The 21787-nt window shown below is 40.3% G+C and overlaps 1 protein-coding gene across 1 annotated transcript in view; it reads right to left on the bottom strand.

Moving 5' to 3' along the window:
• The window catches only part of LOC121656682 (C-type lectin domain family 4 member F-like), a 781688-nt gene that overhangs the window by 172240 nt on the left and 587661 nt on the right, over positions 1-21787 (bottom strand). The window lies entirely within an intron of this gene.

Raw genomic sequence — 21787 nt, 5'->3', positions numbered from 1 at the left:
ACCAGTCGTCTTATCAGCCCAGGTAAACAAAGCTCTGAGGATGATCAACCCTCGCAAAGCGGCAGGGCCAGACAACATCCCTGGATGAGCCCTCAGAGTATGTGCCAACGAGCTGGCAGACATTCTCACCTCCATATTCAACCTTTCCCTCAACCGGAGAACTGTTCCATCTTGCTTTAAGACCACTGCTCCCCTCCCCCAAAAGACCCCCAGCTGTCTGAATGACTACAGGCCAGTAGCACTTTCTCCAATCATTATGAAATGCTTCATGAGTGGTGCTGACCTACATTCAGAGCTTCTTACCAGACACACTGGACCCCCTGCAGTATGCCTACCGGTCCAACAGGTCCACCTCAGACGCTATTGCTGCAGCCCTGCACACCTCCCTCTCACACCTGGAGAATAAAGACTCCTACATCAGGATGCTCTTTACTGACTCCAGCTCGGCATTCAATACAGTCATCCCCCACAAGCTCACTGACAAACTGTTTTTCCTGGAACTACACCCCATCCTCTGTGACTGGCTCCAGGGCTTTCTGACTCAGGCTATATCCATATGGTACTGAAGCCGGTTCAGGTGTGAAAACGGTGCCGAAAACTAGCAGAAATGCTTCAACATCCCCACGACACCGCTGTAGTACATACTACAAGGCTGTGGGGGGTGCTAAAGAGTAACTTTCCACAGCTAGAGCAAAACAATGCTTGCGCAGATAAAGGCTCACTGCGTGTTGCAGGAAGTTCACATTGGAAGCAGAGAAGAGAAAATAGCAGAAGATTCACTGCAAGGCAAAAGAGAAGCATTTGTTTGGACTAATGAAGAAGTTGAGCTTCTTCTTCAAAAAATGCTTGACTACAAAAGATAAAAAACTTGAGAAATTGTTCTTCACATTGATGTCATATCCTCTAGTTGTGCTGCTTCGCTGTCTACACAGTACTGCAGACGTCAGAGGACTCAAACCTATCCACTGTGGTACCTGGCTTCAGACATGGTCGGTTTCATGGAGGTTAATCCTTGGCTTCGTGGGGATAAAAGGGTGGTTTGCTAAAATACTTTTGTGGTTTTGCTGCAATCCGGCGTAATGGGGACAGCCCCTCAATCTGTCAGGATTGGGAACAGGACTTCAGCCAGCATCATCACTAACACTGGCACACCACAGTGGGTGTGTCCTCAGTCCCATCCTCTACACCAGGGGTATTCAACTAAAATTTAAAGAGGTCCAGTTAGAGAAAAAAGTTGGAACCAAGGTCACACTGCTCAAAAAAAAATAAATAAATAAATAAAGGGAACACTTAAACAACACAATGTAACTTCAAGTCAATAAAGGAGTGGTTCTGCAGGTGGTGATCACAGATTATATCTCAGTTCCTGCTTTCTGGCTTATGTTTTGATCACTTTTGAATGCTGGCAGTGCTTTCACTCTAGTGGCAGCATGAGACGGAGTCTACAACCCACACAAGTGGCTCAGGTAGTGCAGTTCATCCAAGATGGCACATCAATGTGAGCAGTGGCAAGAAGGTTTGCTGTGTCTGTCAGCGTAGTGTCCAGAGCATGGAGGCGCTACCAGGAGACAGGCCAGTACATCAGGATACATAGAGGAGGCCGTAGGAGGGCAACAACCCAGCAGCAAGACCACTACCTCCGCCTTTGTGCAAGGAGGAACAGGAGGAGCACTGCCAGAGCCCTGCAACATGACCTCCAGCAGGCCACAAATGTGCATGTGTCTGCTCAAACAGTCAGAAACAGACTCCATGAGGGTGGTATGAGGGTCCGACGTCCACAGGTGGGGGTTGTGCTTACAGCCCAACACCATGCAGGACTTTTGGCATTTGCCAGAGAACATCAAGATTGGCAGCTTCGCCACTGGCGCCCTGTGCTCTTCACAGATGAAAGCAGGTTCACACTGAGCACATGTAACAGATGTGGCAGAGTCTGGAGACGCCGTGGAGAACATTCTGCTGCCTGCAACATCCTCCAGCATGACTGGTTTGGCAGTGGGTCAGTAATGGTGTAGGGTGGCATTTCTTTGAGAGGCCACACAGCCCTCCATATGCTCGCCAGAGGTAGCCTGACTGCCATTAGGTACCGAGAAGAGATCCTTAGACCCTTGTGAGACCATATGCTGGTGCGGTTGGCCCTGGGTTCCTCTTAATGCAAGACAGTGCTAGACCTCATGTGGCTGGAGTGTGTCAGCAGTTCCTGCAAGACGAAGGCATTGATGCTATGGACTGGCCTGCCCGTTCCCCAGACCTGAATCCAATTGAGCACATCTGAGACATCATGTCACGTTGCACCACAGACTATCCAGGAGTTGGCGATGCTTTAGTCCAGGTCTGGGAGGAGATCCCTCAGGAGACCACTCACCTCCTCATCAGGCGTTGTAGGGAGGTCCTACAGGCACGTGGAGGCCATGCACACTACTGAGCATTATTTTGACTTGTTTTAAGTACATTACATCAAAGTTGGATCAGTGTGTTTTTCCACTTTAATTTTGAGTGTGACTTACAATCCAGACCTCCATGGGTTAATAAATTTGATTTCCATTGATAATTTTTGTGTGATTTTGTTGTCAGCACATTCAAGTGTTTAATAAGAATATTTCATTCATCCAAATCTATTGTTATGCTTCAGGCAAAGTGTTGTTAATTCAGTTCAGTATGATAGGTTTAGTTAAAGCAATCTGGGAGCAGTGCATGCTGGGAAACCAGGAAGAGGAGTTTGCTGTCAGTTTCCAGCTCCTGTTGTGTAAGCACATATAGCTGTCAGCTCCTCAGTTTGGACAATTCTTTCTCCTTTTGCTCAGGCAACGTCTGTAAGTAGTGCTTTTTTGTATTACTGGGCTATTGACAATTTAAGCTTGTGTGAATGTTCAGACTGCAGAGGTATTTATCATGCTACCAGACTAGCTTCATGTTTCTGTTGCCACTTGCTAATTTATTAGCTTGCATTATTGTGATAATAGCTACATAGCTCGCCTAGCTAACTTACATTGTTGCTTCCATGCTGTGTTGATTTGTTTAGTAATACAAATATTTTATGTACTGTGTTGCAGTTTCACAAGTTCTCAGTAAACTCTATGGAAATTAATCCACCAAGTCCTGGTGTTTCTGAGAGTGTTTAAGATGATTGGAACGTAGTCCATGACATCTAGGATGTGTTATTTTAGTGTTCCCTTTATTTATGAGCAGTTTGTATAAATGTGTGTATATATATTTATATATATATATATATATATATATATATATGTATATATTTATTTAAATACAGTCTGTACGTACAATGAAAACACTAAATAAGTTTAACTTTATTCAAAATAAGACATAAATGACTCGTGTCAAGAAGACCTGGGGTAAGACCTACAACAAATGAAAACTTTCTCCTCCTCATGTTGTTATAACAGTGAAACTGATTTGTGCCTCACGGATAAGAAGGTTTTTTGAGGGGCTGCATGATGAGCCCTCCAATACACTCTCTTTTCTACTCTTTATTGTATATATTTTACACATTTATTTGCGGGCATTGTCACTGTTGCTCTGTGTAGTGAAGTTGAACGTACATGTGACTAGGGTCATGGTGGTGTTACACCAAAATCTGTGAACCATCAGAATCTGTGTCTGCATGTATGCCTTAGAAGATGAGTGAAGTCTTGAAAACTTGTATTTAAGTCTGAGTTCATTATAGTGCAGGTACACATTCTGATGGTGATCAGAAATTATGACCTAGACCACCCCTCTTACAGTCTGGACTCTTCTAACTTAATATCCAATATTGTGGATAGTTGTGAGAGAATCAGGGGGGCTTCATAACAGGAGCAGGACAAGCCCAAATAAGCAACTACACTCAGAATAAAACAAGCCCAAAAAGCCACAACTGATGATATTTGCAAGAAACTTAACAGAAAAACCAACTCAAAGTCGCTGATAACAGGCAGATTTAGCAACTCTTGCGGGCCGCTTGTTAGTGACCTCTGCTCTACACCCTGTTCACCCATGACTGTGTGGCCACCCACAAGGACAACACCATCCTGAAGTTTGCAGATGACACTGCTGCAATAGGACATATCACTGGCGGGGAAGAAGCAACCTACAGGAGGGAGGTGGCCTCTTTGGTGTCATGGTGTGAGGACAACAACCTCACCCTCAACACTGACAAGACCAAGGAGATGATTAGTGGACATGAGGAAGGAGAGGAACCCTCACCAGCTACTGCTTATCCGTGGGCTGGAAAGGGAGAGGGTGAGCAACTTTAAATATCTGGACACGCAACACCACACAGCTGGTGAAGAGAGCTCAACTTCCTGAGGAGGCTGAGGATGTTTGTCATGTCACCAAAGATCCTCAGAAACTTCTACAGCTGCGTCGTTGAGTCTATCCTGACCAGCTGCATCACCGTGTGGTACGGCAGCTCTACCGTCACAGACTGCAAACGCCTGCAGAGAGTGGTGAAGACTGCGTCCAAGATCACCAGGACTCCACTGCCCCCTCTGCAGAGTATCTACCAGCACAGAGTCCACAGGACAGCTGCCTCCATCATCAAAGACCCCTCCCACCCCCAACATGGACTGTTTACTCTCCTTCCCTCAGGCAGGAGATACAGGAGTCTGAAATGCAGGACAACCAGACTCAGATACTCGTTCTTTCTTTCATCAGACTCCTTAACAGCTAATAGGAGTCTGTAACAACGGCCTGTACCCTGCACACTGACTTTATATTGTCAAGCACAGTAACTGCAATATTGTTTACTATTTTATGCGTCTTATTATTTATAATAGATATTGCACATATGTCTTATCCAGTGTTGGTAATAACGGCGTTTAAAATAACGGCGTTACGTAACGCCGTTATTTTTTCACTAACGGAGTAATCAAACTAATTATTTTCCCCATATTTGTAACGCCGTTATAGTTATTGTACAGTAAAGGCAGTGCGTTACAATAAACTGACTGAACTGCAAAATCAGAACATGCTTCGGCTCCACAACAAGGCTGTTGGTTGGGACTGGGAGAGCTCCGGTTGGATGAACTGGAGCGAGATAAGCAAAATGATTGGCTGATGTCATTGTCAGTTAAAGCAGGCATGTTTCACGGCAGCTAATCAGAGCCAGTGCTTTAACAAACAAACCCGGACGGGCTTAATTCTTACTCATTTCAAGTAAATTTTGAAAACTACTCAGAAAAAAAAAACTCTTCGAGATAAAGCAACATACAGTAACCCCAATAGTTACTTTCCCTGGTAACTAGTTACTTTTATTATCAAGTAATTTTTTAACTAACTCAGTTACTTTTTTGAAAAAGTAGTGAGTAACTATAACTAATTACTTTTATAAAGTAACGTTCCCAACACTGGTCTTATCGTCTACCTCATGACAATGTTTTGCACAGCTAATCATTCATTGTTGAATGTGGCACAACAGTTTACGTAGCACACTGCACATTTATGTACATAGAAGATAAATACTCTGAGTAAATAATCTATTTTATTAAAGTTGTTTATTTTTTAATTTTATTTTATAATCTTTTATGGCATTCAGTGTGGACAGCAAAGTAAGAATTTCATGGTTCAGGGAAACTTGTTTCCTTACTGGTCAAATGACAATAAACACTTTGAATATTGAATCTGAATCCCTTCTGTTTGCGTTTTACTTCTTTTTTCTTATCTTCACTGGCAAGAAATTTAGGAACAGGGAATCTTGGTCACTTAAAAATCACTGGCACAATGTATATTTTAAATAAATTTAGTTGATTATCATCAGAGAACTAGTGGAATAATGTCTTCTAACCCTGCAATATGAGTGATTGGCACTGAGTGTGAGCAAATTTCTTGGAGGATAACACAGCTTGAGAAGAGGATTGAAACACTGCAAGGCATTCATGTGAATGAAGAATTTATTGACTCTATTGCAACCTCTGTACAAGGTACTGAGTTGTTAAATGAACTAAGTCAAATCTTCATACATGAAAGCATGTCGGATGTGGAGCTTTCCGCTACAGACCTGGCTGATACACTTCCTTGGATGTATTCAAATGACACTGGAATAGTTGGGAAAAATCCCAAACCAGATGGTCAGACTGATCTCTCCTACTGGAACAGTGTTGGTGCCAGACCAAAGTCATCAACCCCAGCCAGAACCGAGTCTGGTGTTGTTCGTCGCAGAGGTAAATCCAACAGGAAATTTAAAGCTTTAGCACTCACTCCACCACCTGAAGTCTCACTGCATAATAAATATATGTTTGCTCCTATTAAAATGAATGATGATAATTGTAATGCAAGGATCAATAAAAAACCCTAAAACTCAGCCAAGAGCTAACCAAACCAGGAAGAGAGGCCAAAATTCCACAAACAAGAGGACTAGAGAAGCTATGGGCGCCTCCACACAAAAAGAAATAGACACAATTCTGACTGGGGACTCTAAAACATCGCATGTGAGAATGGTAAAGACAGAAAATCTAACATTTTCTGATCCATCAATCAGGAAACTGATAAAGATCTTGCCGACCATTCTGTCTTCATATCCAGATGGGATGAAGATTATTGTCCACATGGGTGTCCACATGTCTTATGATATTCTGAGGAGGAAAACTGGCTCCGAGATCCTGAAGAAAGACTTTTCTCTGCTGTTGGAGAGACTGTGTCAGTATGGAGCACATCATGTTCACATTTCAGGGCCCATTCCTACAGCGGGTGAAGGAATTGAACTTTTCAGTAGATTTCTTGGTCTCAACATATGGTTATTAAACACATGTGTCACCCATGAGATATGAGATCAAGCCTGGACCCAGTTGGATTCCTGTGTTAGTAAAATAAGGAATCGAACACAGTCAACTTGTGAGGTGAATCGATCTAATATGTTCTGTGATATGTTCAGAGAATATAAACCTAGCAGAGCTCTTAGATCCAAAGACTCTGGTCAACTAGTCCAGACCAGAGTCCAGACTAAACATGGATAAGCAGCATTTAGCTGTTATGCTGCAAACAAGTGGAACAAACTGCCAGTGGAGATTAAACTTTGACCAAATGTAGACATTTTTAAATCCAGGTTAAAAACGTTTCTTTTCTCATGTGCTGTTTAGATAAAAAATTACGAGTCTGGAATGAGTAAAAGTATCAAAAAGTTTATTACAGGAGAATTATTGAATACAGAATTACTTGCAAGTAATTAGAGTAGTCGTCCCGACTTAAGTGAAGTCAAGAGAGACTCTGGGGAGGCAAGAGCAAAAGCAATAGTTATACATTTCTATAGAAAGAGGCCAGAGTGATGCCTGCAGGAATAGAGCAATAGTTAAATTAGAGGCCACACATGCATAAGGAATGAGGAAGGCTAAGTAGCAAATTCAATTAAACAGCAGCAAAACAGAAATGTTATTAGTAGGCACCAAATCCGCTCTCTCCAAATCTGACAGTTTCTCCATTCCCATTGATGATTCTTCCATTTACCCCTCCCCTCACGTAAAGAGTCTGGGTGTCATCCTCGACAGCACTCTGTCTTTCACATCACATATCAATAACGTAACCCGGTCAGCATATTTTCACCTTCGCAATATCAACCACCTCCGCCCCTCCCTCACACCGACGACATACTCGTTCACAGTTTTGTCACCTCCCCGTCTCGACTACTGTAACTCCCTTCTGTTCAGAATCCCCCAAAAACATTTTATAAACTTCAACTGGTTCAGAATGCAGCAGCCCGGGTCATCACATGAACCGCATCCACCCATCACATCACCCCTATCCTGCAGCAGCTCCATTGGCTCCCCGTCACCTACCGCATCCACTACCCTAACCCTAACCCTACCCCCTCCACCTACAAGGCCATCCATAACCTCGCCCCTCCCTACCTTTCTGATCTCCATGTCTCCATACCAGTCCGTTCCCTCAGATCCTCCTCCTTGTTACGACCCAACTTTCAGGGGTATGTGGAAGGGTGTAACAAAGAAAATAAACACGTTGAGGACAGGTGGTAAAATTAAACCGAGCACATTTTATTGGCACTGGTGTGGAACAGAGGGTAAAGCCTGTAACAATAAAAACACAAAAGGAATGAGTGTTGGGGTTAGCGGACCTGCTGAAAGAAATAAACCAGAACCTATACAAAAAAAAACAAAAAAAAAAAAACACATCAAGTGAAAACCAAAAGACTACACGGAACTCTGTGAAGCTAAAACCAAACAAAAGAGCAGCAGACCCATAAACTAAAGTGACCGTAGTCACAAACAAAAACAAACACTTATCTAGCCCAACACCAAACTAAACATAAACACTATGGCAGAAACACAAACTAAAGTGTAGCAGAGCCTGAACTGAACTGAGTGCATAAACCAAGGTGAATCCAAACTAAAAACAGAACCATCCAAAGTCCCCACATGGGACGTGCCACAGCCGGGAATCCTCCTGCTGTGTCCAAATAATGGTCTGCCCCACAAAAGATTCAATGACACGAAGCACAGCGAGCACTCAGTAGACCTTGCTACCACCAAAATCCACCATAACTCGGAACCAGGCCACCTGTGCTAAGCAGCCATGTTCCTACCACGGACACACAAAGACTAAGTGAGGGGAAGCGGCCTGTGCCTATCCAGCCTCCCCCCTGACTGGCTTCGGCTGCAGCCTTTTCAGCCTCAGCCTCTAACAAGCTGCAGCCTGATTGGTCCATAGTGAAGCCAATCAGAGGGGTGGGGACGGAGGTGTGCCGGCACCAGCCACTCCAGACAGAGCCTCCAGAACTGGCAATCAGCGGCAGAATGAGCCACAGCTGCCAACAATAAGCGGTGGCCGTAACACTCCTCCATCCACCTCACCGTCCCCCCAGCCTGCCTTGTTACCATGGGGAGCAGAGCTTTCAGCTGCTCTGCTCCTCATCTCTGGAACTCACTCACCCCAGAGATGGAGATGGAGGGGGCAGTGAAGATTGAAGATCTCCCGCTGGTGCTGGGTGGCTGCAGTGGCTGGCCAGGAAGACATCCCTCAGGGGCACCTGGTACGGACCCGTGAAACTCTGAGCCGTTTAATGCTCCTTCTGAGGTCCTCACCTACAATCCAGCCACCCTGCATCAGTGTGTGTGAAACCCGTCCTCAGCCGGTTTTGGGAGAGCTGCTGTCACCACCTGTAAAGCCTCAGAAAGCACAAGGAAAAGGTTTTGCAATAAACCAACACTGAATCCTCACCAATGACGATTCCAGGAAGGGCCAGCTCAATTCCAAGACCAGGAGGCCTGCTAGAGAGAACCTGAAATGAACTGAGTTTCAACCTTGTCCAGTTACACATCCTCATGCAGGTCAGGAGGAGGTAGAGAGCCGTCAGCATGCAAAGCAGAGAATGTGAAGGGAGGGGCAGAGGAGAGAGGGAGCGAGGAGGAGAAGTAGGGAGACGTCCAGCGAGAGACGGCGGAGTGAGACAGACAGAAGTAACGGTGCCTGCCAAGGTCAGCAACCCGAGACACGTAAAATGTAAAATGTAAGTATTAATGTCTCCTCCTGTAGACAGATCCACGTCACCAGACCTGCTTATCAGGAAAATAAAGGTGTTTCTGGTTAATGGCATCAGAGTTAGCAGCATTATGAAACACAGCAACCATCCCTGTGTGGAAGCAGAGTAGCGTCCTGGAGAAAATCCTGCTGGAAGGAAAAGGTCAAGTAAACGTCAGTCTGTTCGTTCAGGTCAGTCAGAACTTTGTCAGTTACGTCACTCGTTCGGCAGAAAAGCCAAATCAGAGCAGGTAGATTTTCCCTGCATGTAGGAGGATCCATAAACGGCCAATATGGCATCGTTGTGGAAAGACATGAAGTCTGCTGGAGTTTTCTTAATCAATTTATTAAACTCCAAAATGATATGGACATTAGGCCAATTTGAATTTCTTTTAATTATGTGTCTATCATCAGCCAGATTTTGCTCAAGCAGCTTTTTCTCTTTTGTTCTTTTACAAATCCTTTATTTTATTTTACAAGAGAATCAGTTTAAAACATCCATGGATATCAGACCATAATGCAATAGTTTGTATTTTCTCCTGGTACCTCTCTGTATTAATTCTTACAGTGCACTTGCCTATGTTATTGCAGATAACAACAACCAAAAAAAAAACTATTTTATCTATATTAATATGTTAATGCAGGTTTGTTGAACTAATTTTTCAAGTTTCCTTTCTTTTACTTAAACTAATTTCCATCTGGTTATTGGAAAGAGGAGCTTCTTTAATTTGCTTTTTTTTTTTTCCATTTATTAATCACCATTTTCTTTAAGGGCCATGGATTTATTTTCCTCTAAGCAAACTGTTTATTAATCCATCCTCTTTTTTTTTCTTCTTCTTCTTTCTGACAGATTTCAGATCCTTAGTTTGCTTGATTGAAATATAGATCAGGCCTTTAGTGTTGATTCTTAAAAGTAAAATAGCATGTATTTTCCTTCTTTTATATATGTTATGGTTCACACATGAGACCACTGGTCAAAGTTATTATGCAGCCTTTTTAAGAGCAAAATGGAAGCTGTTTCAGGTTTATTATAAATTATAGATACCAAGATATTCAAAACCTTAACTTAAACCAGCCATGAGCAAAAATGAAATAATCAGGATCCAGAGACACACGAGCAGTTTTTGTGCAAATCACGCACACACACAAGTTCTCAGGAAATCAGAGGACTTGCAGCTTGCACCACCACACAGAACCAAGCAGGGAAACTGCTGTTCGGTATTTACATAAATGCACATAAGGATCAGTATGTTGGCATTTCCACCTCTGGCAGGAAGGTTTTACTCACTCTCACTGCTTCAGCTGTAGGAATGAGAGAGAAACCATCTTATCAGATCCTGGGTCAGCGGTTAGACGGTAATCTGGAGGAAATATAAATTCATGTGTCAGTGAGTCACCGTTAGGATGCATCTGAAGGGATCAAATAAAGAAAATATTATTTTCATCTTGTTTTACTAATTTCTCTTTCTTTTAAAAACAATGAGCAGATCAGTGTTGGATAACTGAGGAAAGGTTGTTGCCACCAGCTCGCTAAACATGTTCTCTGTTTTCAAAACAAGACAGGGTTAGTAGCTCATCATGTCATGTGATGTTGTCAGTAGCAAGCTGATACTTCATTGCAGGTAGGGGTGCACTGTTAAATATTGTCCCGTCAAAAAACAGTAAAGAACTGGCAGCACGGTTGCCAGCAAGTTACTGTAAAATTAACAGTGTCTTGCTGTTGCTGCTGTTTATGTAAATACAGCATAAAGCTGCTATTTTCTATCTTTACAGTAAAATACTGCCAAAACATTTAGCAGTTAATTAATGCTTATTTACATTTTTTCACAAGAGGTATATTTGCAGGATATTATTGTACGCTGCTGTACAAATACAGCAAAAAGAACTACTATGATCTTTTTAATGTTTCTTTTCTAAATCTTGTGATATGTTAAATTATTGCTTAGCAGTCTTGCTTTAAAAATACCATATTTTAGAACAGTGTAAAAATATAACTTTTGAAATGGTGAGTTGAAATTTTAAGACAAACAATACAGCTTTAAAATGTCTTTTCAAAACACGTCACTCTTTATTAAACTTTTAAGTAACATTTAAAAAGCTTTCTTGAAAAACAAATAAAAGCCTGAGACATGTTTATGAAAAAACTAAAATTTTAGCCATTTAAAAAAGCAAACTTCAATAAGTGCAGTAGCATGAACACTTGACACAAATAAATACAAAAAATATTATCAAAATTAGTATTTAAGAAACCAATTAAATGACTTCAATGAATGGAATTGCAAAACATTCTTATAATATGATAAGGTAGACAATAACAAAGCACAAAGCTTGTTCAGGTAAATAAACTTTAATTTCAGCCATATAAATAATATAAATTATCAATACCATGTTTTAACAAGTCTTGTAGTCTGTCTAAAAACTGAACTCTGGACATGAACAGACTGGCTGAGTGAGTAGGTACATAACTGAAAGTGGTCAAGTGAACGTCTGAATAACTTAAGTCAGTGGCTATCTGAGCTAAGTGAAAAAAAATTGTGTGTGTGTGTGTGTGTGTGTGTGTGTGTGTGTGTGTGAGAGAGAGAGAGAGAGAGAGAGAGAGAATTACTTGGCTGACTGTATTATATGAAGTCCCACGCAAAGTCTATTAGTTTCTTGAGTAGACTGGAGACACGAGAGTTGACTGATGTCACCTTCTTCTGGGCGATCTTTCCTGTCTTCTTTGACTGAACTTTTCCTCATCCAGCCTTGGTGCCTCTCTCGGGATTGATCTCGATGAACCGCCTTAAAAATAAGAATTGGTGTTTACTAATTAAAGTTTACTTGCTAATATAAATACAACAAAGTCTATTCTTGTATCAAGAACACCGCCCTTTACTACACAAGGTGTAGGTAATGTTACATTTTAGCATCTTTTTAGGAGTTACACATTGTCACCTGTAATCCATATACAAAAATGATTCATGAAAAGTGGTAGTTTTCACTGCCCTAATTAGTGGCAGGAAAGCTGTTTTAACAAGCTCTAGAAATCAGATGTTTTGGGCAGTTGATACTGCATCTGTGAGATTAAATGTGAGCAGCACAAGGTCCTCTAAATGCTCACATCACACAATAGTAGCTGAAGGATGTAAGGATCTAGGCATCTAACCTTTGAATGAATTCCAGTGTGCATGCAGCATCATCATGGTACTGAAGATTGAAGGGTAGTAAGTAGAAAAAACAGCAGCAAGCCCAGTCAGATAAGTTGGCTGTATGACCTCACAAATGATGTGCTCTTCAAGGCTGATCATCAGTGAATACAGCTTCCTGGTGTTTCACCTGAAACTTTACAAAGAAACCCCCGTGTCAGCACTGACATAAAAAAATGTATTCATTTGCCATGGCTACATTGCAAATGAATGCAAAAGAAATTGAAAACTTTTCATACATTCACAAATAAGTGCTATTCTTTTAACAAAAGAAATTCATTTTAATATGTTGATCATGGACTAGTCTTGATGGACTTTAATTCAAAAGGTGCATATACTTTGTATTATGAAATTATGTTGCAACTTTTTAAGTATCTAACTTAGTGCCTTTTTTTCTCAGTATTGTTTTGGTGATATCCAGAAAACCTATGAATTATGTAATCATAAAAAATGTATATTTTTTCTGTCATTTAAACAGTTTTAAATTTATTTTATGTTAATATTCCTTTTTATTTATGTTTCCATGTAATTTTCAGTTCAATTTATTTACTTATTTGGTGATATTGAAGATAGCCTATTCCTACATAAAACTCACCTTGTAATGTGAAAGATGCAGTTTAGAAATCCAGCTCCACTCCACTGTGTCACAGTTTGCTTCCCACTGAAACAAGAGTTTAAAAAGTTAGTTGCACTTCCAGTATCATTTACCTTCTGCAAATTCGAAGAGAAGGAATATCATGAAAAAAATTTTTTATATTAGCAACTGTAGAAGTAGTTAATCGTAGCTGGCCACGGTAACCGCTTGAGACTGCATTCAAGTGATTTGATGTTAGAATAGTTGTTTGTGTCAGCTCAGTCTCAAATAGGACTTGAAAACTTTCAAGTTAACTTGATTCAAATCCAATGGGCATTACTTACTTTGACAATAATTTAGCTAAAGAAAACTGTTTTAGTGAAAGAATTTTAAACGTAATAAGACATAAATGCAATGTTACAAATGTTTTATTGATGTTGGGATCTAGGCTATAAAATCATCACAGCACAATACGCATTGATTACAAATGTTATGTATTTTGTCTATGCTAACAAGCAAACCAAAGAGGCACTCACCTTTTAATTCACATGATGAAGATGGATGGAAAAATCACAACTTGAACACATGCGGGCTCAAAGCAGTTTTCAGTTCCCACAATGCAATGCGAAAAATACTGTAAAGTACTGTCTTTTTTCCCTCTGAGCAATAATACTGTCGAATACCGTTACTTTTCATTTGAGTCATTTCACTAACCAAAATTAACAGTAATGTACTGCATTTAAACCTAACAGAATAATACTGTTGATATTTTGAGGTAAATTTACAGCAATTTCTAACAGTGCAGTTTGTTTTTGTTGTCGACCCCTTGATCCCCTGGATTTCGAGGCGGGGTCGTAACACTATCATAACTAATATGAAACAAAGCTATAGAGAACTAAAATATGCAAATAATAATATTTTGAGACGAATGGGAGTTTATGAGCTAAATCAAGTAAATGGCTCTAATTCCTCGGGTCAATGATTTTAGGATCTAAAAACCATTTAAACTGGAATTTGCTGTTTATGATCACCAGATCAGCTCCTCTTTCCTGACGGTCTTTCCTGCTTTCTGACCAGCTTTTCCTCTCGGTGGATTTAAAGTAACAGCTGCTTCCAAATCTTTTCCATCCATCAGGACACATTTTCTCTGCAATGCAAAACAAATGTTTCAAAATTGATGTTTTTATAATTATCTTTCAACTTGATAAGACTTGAGAAAACAATTTTTTCTCATTTTCTGTCTCATTTATACAAACTGTATCTGTTCCTGGCAGAAATATTCATGCAGGAAAAAATAAAATGTCAGAAAAAGTAAAAGCAAAGTTAGGTTCTAGTTTATGATAAATTTCAACCTGTGTTCAGCTTAAATCTTGTACTTTTGCTGCTTCACTTTATTCTTTAACTGCTTGTGATTTTACTCAGTGTTTTCATCACCGCTTATTAGTTGAATTTGTGTCCGCTAGACTGATGCAACATTATTCTTGGCCCGAGTTTGTTTTCATACTGCACGTACTCCAATGAACCAGACCTTTTAAATAAAGTATTTCTGTCCTCACCAGAAGCAGTGATGCATCAATAATTACTGATCTATTAGTTAATGCAGGACAACTTGTGTTTCCACCACATAAGAACAAAATACGGAGCTCCAATCAAATCCTAGCGGTCATGGGTTGACCATATTTTTATTAGAACTTTCTCCAGCCTTAGTCACCTACAGTCCAACAAGCACATATGTTTTGGTAGTGTTTACCCACAATGCTCTTTGCTTTGTAGTGTGCTGCATGTATTTGGTTCACTTGAAACAAACCCGGACCTACATTTTAGTCGGGCCAAAGTTTCCTTCTTTGATCCACATCATAGTTTGCTTTCGTATTCACGCCACCTCAAAAGTACCACTTTCCAAGCAAACAAATTAGGATTCAAATCAGAAGGGCTGGTGTAAATGTGCCTTAAGTCTAATTTTTACCAACTTACACAGTAGCATGAGCTGTATGAAGCTAGGTGAAGAAAATAAAGCAGCTATTGGGCTGGCATTACTGTCAATGTCCCTGATTTGTCTGTGAGATTTGGTATAGCTAAGCAATCCTAGATGGAAAGTATATCATCAGTGCCTATGCAGCAGTTCCTCTAATCTGTCACCTAATTACATGGAAACTGGCTTACCTGTAGGGGGGGGCAAACCTACAGGTTTGGGCTCCAGCTGACTGTAACAGCTGTTCAGTTCGTTCATCTTCAAGGTTACTAAAAGAACAACAAAACAGAACCAGTTTGGTTCAATGAGCTTAAATAAATATTGTCAGAAGTTGCTATTTCACTGATGTGCCACTGATTGAGAAACAAGAACTCACAAATGTAAATGTGCAAGTTCGTCTTCCTATATTTTTTATCTTTTGCTATTTTTCAGCAGTGGAATAATTTATTCTTCAGCTCTTTGTTTATCACCTCTAAAGCAAAAAGCTCTTTCATTAACAGCTGTTTTTACAAGTCATGTGAAACGCAAATAAAGGTGTTAAAATAAAGCTGTCCCCATCAGACGTTTACAGTTAAACTATTTAAGAATACTTGGTATTAATGAAGAAGTGTGTTGTTCTATTATAGTTGACAGCAAACACGAGTGTTTCACACCTTTAAATTAAGGCGTGAGAAGAACACAGTTGTGGTGTTTCTGTACTGAGCCGAGATGAAATGTGTGAGGGTTGATTTTCCACTATGATACTCAGACCACATTGGTGGGTCATCTTGTTCATGTAGTTCTTCCTCTTTGTTCTGTTTTTTGTCTGGGCGTACCACAACCTTAACAGAAAAGCACAAGACTTGCTACAAGGTGGAAAATCGGCCTTGTTTTAAAGGCTGGACCAAAATTTGATAGAATTATTTTAGCTTAGTCGTCCTTTGCTAGGATTCAACATATATCATTTAACAATATATTTAACATGAAGCAGCTAAATAAAAATCCACAAAACCGAAAATGAGGCACAGATAATTAAAAAAGGCAAACACAAACAAGGAAACTAACATATCAAGACTGGAAAATAATTCAAAGAAATAAAGATAAAACACAAAGAAAGTTGTGATGTTTACATATTTTTGCACAGTGAAGTGGCATAAAGAGATATTGCACATGATAATGAATCTTGAAATATTCCATGTGGAGGTTTTAAAATGTTTCAGTCAGGGAGTGTATAGTTCGAGCTTTTATGCAGTTAAACTAACTCATCTTTAAAAACAGAGCTGCTTTGCTTTGTGGTGGAAAACTACATGTTCTAAATATGTTTGTGTTGCTGACACACAAAACAGAACAAACAGCAAGTTGCAAACAGCCCAAAACACCCGAAACCAAACCCAGCCTGCTGAGGTGTCGTACAGAAACGAGGATATAACTGTGTAATATGAAGACACATGACAAACATCCTGAAGCTGAACTTTTGAAGCACGTGTCTTCTGAACTATTCCACATGTTTGTAAGTAAAAATTATAACAGTTATACAGCCGCTCTTTAAGCTTGTGTCCAAAATGTATCATGTCTACCGATTTTGAGTTGTTGTAGTTTAACTTACTGTATATGGACAGCGTGATGATTCCAGCTAACATCAAACAGCACAGCAGTTGGTACAACATCATGTCTCAAACATGTCCTTTCTTGACTGTAGGATTCTTCTGGGTCTGTGGTTCTACAAAAACAAACATCACAGATTAAAGCAAACAAGGGGTTCACACAGTCGCCCATCATGGCTGGATGTAATTTTCTGTCAGACTAAACTGTCACAATATCACACCATTTATTTACCTCTTTCCTGTGACTGAAAGTTAGCACGATTATCCAAAAAATCTCCACTTTCATAGATGCTCACCACCCTCTCGTTCCATCCATCTCAGCCTTCTTGCACCTTTCTGTTGTATCTCGCTTTTGTTGACAAATCTGGTTTGGCGTAGATATCTGAGGACATCCTGAAACAACCAAGACAACTTAACTGGTGTTTCGCTTACTGTGTGCTCTGAACTGAAGCTCTTATCTCCCCTTCTACAAAATGCAGCACTAACTAACACGTTCGGCCGATTATAGTCTGCAGATTCAAGGAAGTGATAACCAGAAGGGCTGATGCTGGCAGTGTTTCTTGTCCAGCCTCCCATATGGTAATACAACAAAAAGAATATGTACTTTTATTGAGAAAGAAGCTAAATTTAAACTAAACCTGCATATATATATATAGTATCTCACAAAAGTGAGAACACCTCTCACATTTCTGCAAATATTAAATTAAATCTTTTCATGGGACAACAATGCAGAAATGACACTTTGATACAATGTAAAGTAGTCTGTGTACAGCTTGTTTCATGGAGTAAATCTGCTTTCCCCTCAAAATAACTCAACACACAGCCATTAATGTCTAAACTGCTGGCAACAAAAGTGAGTACACCCCTAAGTAAAATGTCCAAATTGGGCCCAAAGTGTCAATATTTTGTGTGGCCATTATTTTCCAGGTCTGCTTTAACCCTCTTGGGCATGGAGATCACCAGAATTTCACAGGCTGCCACTGGAGTCTTCTTCCACTCCTCCATGATGACATCACGAGTGTCAGCTCCTTCACCTTCAGTTTGAGGATGCTCCACAGATGCTCAATATATGTATGTATGTATGTATGTATGTATGTATATATATATATATATATATTGACCGCAGTCTCTCAGGCGGTAAAGCAGGTCGCTCAAGGACTGGAATGTTAGCGGTTTGATTCCCACTCCCCCAGTTATCTGTTGTTATGTCCTTGGGCAAGACACTTCTCCCTCCTTGACTCCAGTGTTGGCATCGCTGGTGTATGAATGTGGATGAATGTTCGGTGATGGTCGGAGAGGAGCGGATGTAGGTGCAGATTGGCTGCCACGTTTCCTTCAGCCTGCCCCAGGGCAGCTGTGGCTACACATGTAGCTTACCATCACAGTGAGGAGTGAATGAATAATAGATACACAATGTAAAGTGCTTTGGGTGCCTTGAAAAACGCTATATAAATATAATCCATTATTATATGTACACATATATATATATATATATATATATACACTACCGTTCAAAAGTTTGGGGTCACTTCCCTATTGAATACCATGGCAACGTGACCCCAAACTTTTGAACGGTAGTGTATATATATATATATATATATATGTACATATATATGTATAGATAGATAAATATATATATATATATATATATATATATAGATATGTATTAGTGCTGGGCAACGCTTAAAGTTTTTAATTGCGATTAATCGCATTGTTAAGCATAAAATGTCTCTTTCCTTTAAAATAAGGCCTCTGCAGCCTCCACTACCGGGAGTTAAGAGGTTAACATCTCGTTTCTGCGTGTAGCGTCAGATGTGCAACTTTAAAGGTGTGGTATCCACAGAAAGTCCAGAATCTACAAGCTCAGCAAAACCATTTCTGTGCCCACTAAACACATTTAAAACTACAAACAATTTAACGACCAGATACACAGAGTCCAAAAAACATGTAAACACAGATGATGTCTCCTCATAAACACGAACAAATGACTCCTCTACTGAAAGCTCACATCTCACAGATTTCACAGCTGGAAGTTTCATCTCGCTATGATCACGATTCACCGAACCAGAGGCAGAAGAAGACCCGTTTTATGCTTTACATTTGTAAAACTCAGAAAACATGTCTTACCTTTGCTGCCTTGCATAAATTAAAACTGCATTCATTAAAAAATAATAAACTGTTTTTTCATTGTCTTTTGGGAGCAGATTCTCTTCCAAAAATCATGATATTCTGTCCATCTGTATGAGTTTTGACAGACAAAGATAATTGTCGGTTCTTCTTCTTCCTTAAGTTCCAGACAGAAAAAGTCCCTTCATTTTAATAAACCCGCTCTCTCTTGATTGCATCAGACGCACTGCTGCAGCAGGGAAGGGGGACAGGGACGCCATGTTTCTGTCATCAAAGCCAGCGGGCAGCAAAAAAATGTGCCATTAAAAACATTAACGGCGTTAATTAAACATTGTGTTAACGCGCGATTAACACATTAACATGCCCAGCACTAATATGTATGTATATATATACAAAGTAACACGTTAGCGGCGTTAAAATTTTTAAAACAATTAACTATCAATTCATTATCACACACTCTATCACAAATTAGACCTTTTTTAGGTCTAGATTTTATGAAATATTGAACAGACTATTACAACTAAAGTGATCATCTAATGTAAAACAGTGAAGATAAACTTTCCAATTACATAATTTATTAGCATGCGTTTACTTTGGATGATGCTGCTGTAGAACTTTTATCGCTGCTGCACAAACACTCACACTTCAATGATAAAAGGAAAAACCTGTTTTTATCCAGATCATCAGTTTTATCAGAGTTTCTTCATTAATGTTGGCTGTTTAACTTTAGTCACATAAAATAAAATTAAAAAAAAAGAAAAGAAAAGAAAAGAATTCTGAATTATGATCTAGAACATGGTAGAGATGTTTTAGAACAGCATGTAGAAGTACATTACATGCTGCATTTACCAACCATTCTACATCTAACATTTACCATAGAGAGGGTCAGTTAACAGTAAATATTTTTAAGCATTGGTTCTTTCTGTTGATACAATACAGTAAAAATGGGCAAATTTCAGGCATAGTCACGAATGGTGAATAATCATGGTTAATTCATTCGAAAGCTGTGATTAATCTGATTAAAAACTTTAATCGTTTGACAGCCCTTTATGTATATATACACTACCGTTCAAAAGTTTGGGGTCACTTCCCTATTGAATACCATGGCAAAGTGACCCCAAACTTTTGAGCGGTAGTGTATAAATATATATAAATCACCTGGCAGAGGTGGTGCTGCTGCCTTTGGTGTTTTTCACCAATATATTAAGGTTACGATGTGTTTTAGCCGGGATGTTGCCTGGAAAGCTGAAATTGGCACTTTCTTGAACAAAATTCAACTGTGAGAGAACGCTGTTCACAAACACCAGAATGAGTGCGCTCTGAACCCCTAATTGCTCCTGATGGGTTGTGGTTGAGCACCTTGCATGGCAGCTTCTGCCATCAGTGCGTGAATGTGTGTGTAAATGGGTGAATATGATGTATGATGTAAAGTGCTTTGGGTATCATTCCAGGTGCAAGAATGTTGCCTGTCACTTGGCTGGAGGAGGGCAGCAATTTTCCCCTCATCGTGCAAGTTCCATAGAAAATGATGGAGTAGGTGCGACGTCGTCTCCCGTGTGTCCAGCCCATAACTTGAGAGGTAGTGATTGGCCATGTGTGAAGGAGCCGTCTCTGAGAACCGATGCTTGTAGTGAATTAGAGAAGCCGGCTCCCATGGAATGAAAGCTGGCTCACAGTTTTGTTTTTCCTCTTGCTGATTGCTTAGCTCTCAGTGCTCAGCCTCACCTCTGCCCACTGCTTTGTTTGGATTGGCCCGCATGCACATGTGAGGATATAGGATCATACCATTATGTAACAACAGAAAAGGATGGGGTGTGGTAGACCACGCTACACTGTGAGTGAGACAGCAGACAGCCGAGAGGAGAGTATGAGAGTGAGTGAGTGCGTTGTGTCATCAAACCCTTCTGTCATAACCCGGCTCATGGCTATAACAAAATTATGCCAAACAACAGATAAGGCCAATTATGATCATTTATTAACGAAAGATGAACCAAAACTAAGGCAAAATAAGATAACCATGAAGTGTGGCTGTCTGCAAAATCAGAAGTGTAGGTGCGTGCATGGTTGTGTGTAGAATGTAATGAGTGCAGTGTTGTATGGTGTAAAGCTAAACTAAAAGTAAAGCAAAAGGCAAGGTGCAGCGGGCGCAGGTGCGGCCTGGGAGCGGAGCGAGGAAAAGAGAGGGCTTAGGCTGGCCGTAGGTGGGTCTTTTATACTCGCAGTGTGTCGGGCCCTTAACGCACGCACGCACAGCCAGGTACACTCCAGCTTCACCTGCACACACACATAATTAAAGAACACAGCCACAAAGAAGAAGGGGCCATGACACTTCTCACAGAGAGGAGAAACCAGTTCAGCCCATCCAAGATGAGGCATCTTATTTTTCTGAACACCAACCTGCACCGAGGACATTCATGCTGCTTTCTTGAGTTTGCTTCTCGTTCTGGTTTGTGGATTTGTTTGCTGTTTTTTGTTCATTTGTGCAACATAAGATTTTTGTTGAAATAGTAAACAAAAGTAAGTGGTTTTGTATCAGTATAAATGCACAAAAGGAAGCAAATATAAGGCTTCTTGTAAAAATGCTGAACACAAAAGGGTTTTCAAAACACAATTCATAAATTTTTGAGAAGTTAAGGTAAATTATGGGGCTTTTTTTTTTGGAACTCCTGATGATTGTCAGCTTAGTTTGCCTATAAAAGCTGTAGGGAATTCCCTGTTGTGTTTCTGTACAGGTGTAGCCGTTGGTTGTTTGTTGTTAAGTTGGATTGAAGGGTTGTTTCTTTTATCTGTTGTGTCTTTGTCTCCTCTTCCTATTGTCTACTTTCCTTTTTACTTAGCGTCATTATTCTCCTTTTTTCTCTGTACCATCTGGTCAGGTCCAGCAAGA

Source organism: Melanotaenia boesemani, chromosome 17, assembly GCF_017639745.1.
Source record: "Melanotaenia boesemani isolate fMelBoe1 chromosome 17, fMelBoe1.pri, whole genome shotgun sequence".
Taxonomy (NCBI): Eukaryota; Metazoa; Chordata; class Actinopteri; order Atheriniformes; family Melanotaeniidae; genus Melanotaenia; species Melanotaenia boesemani.
The sequence above is the reverse complement of the archived record's forward strand: the minus strand, read 5'-3'. Positions and strand labels throughout refer to the sequence as shown.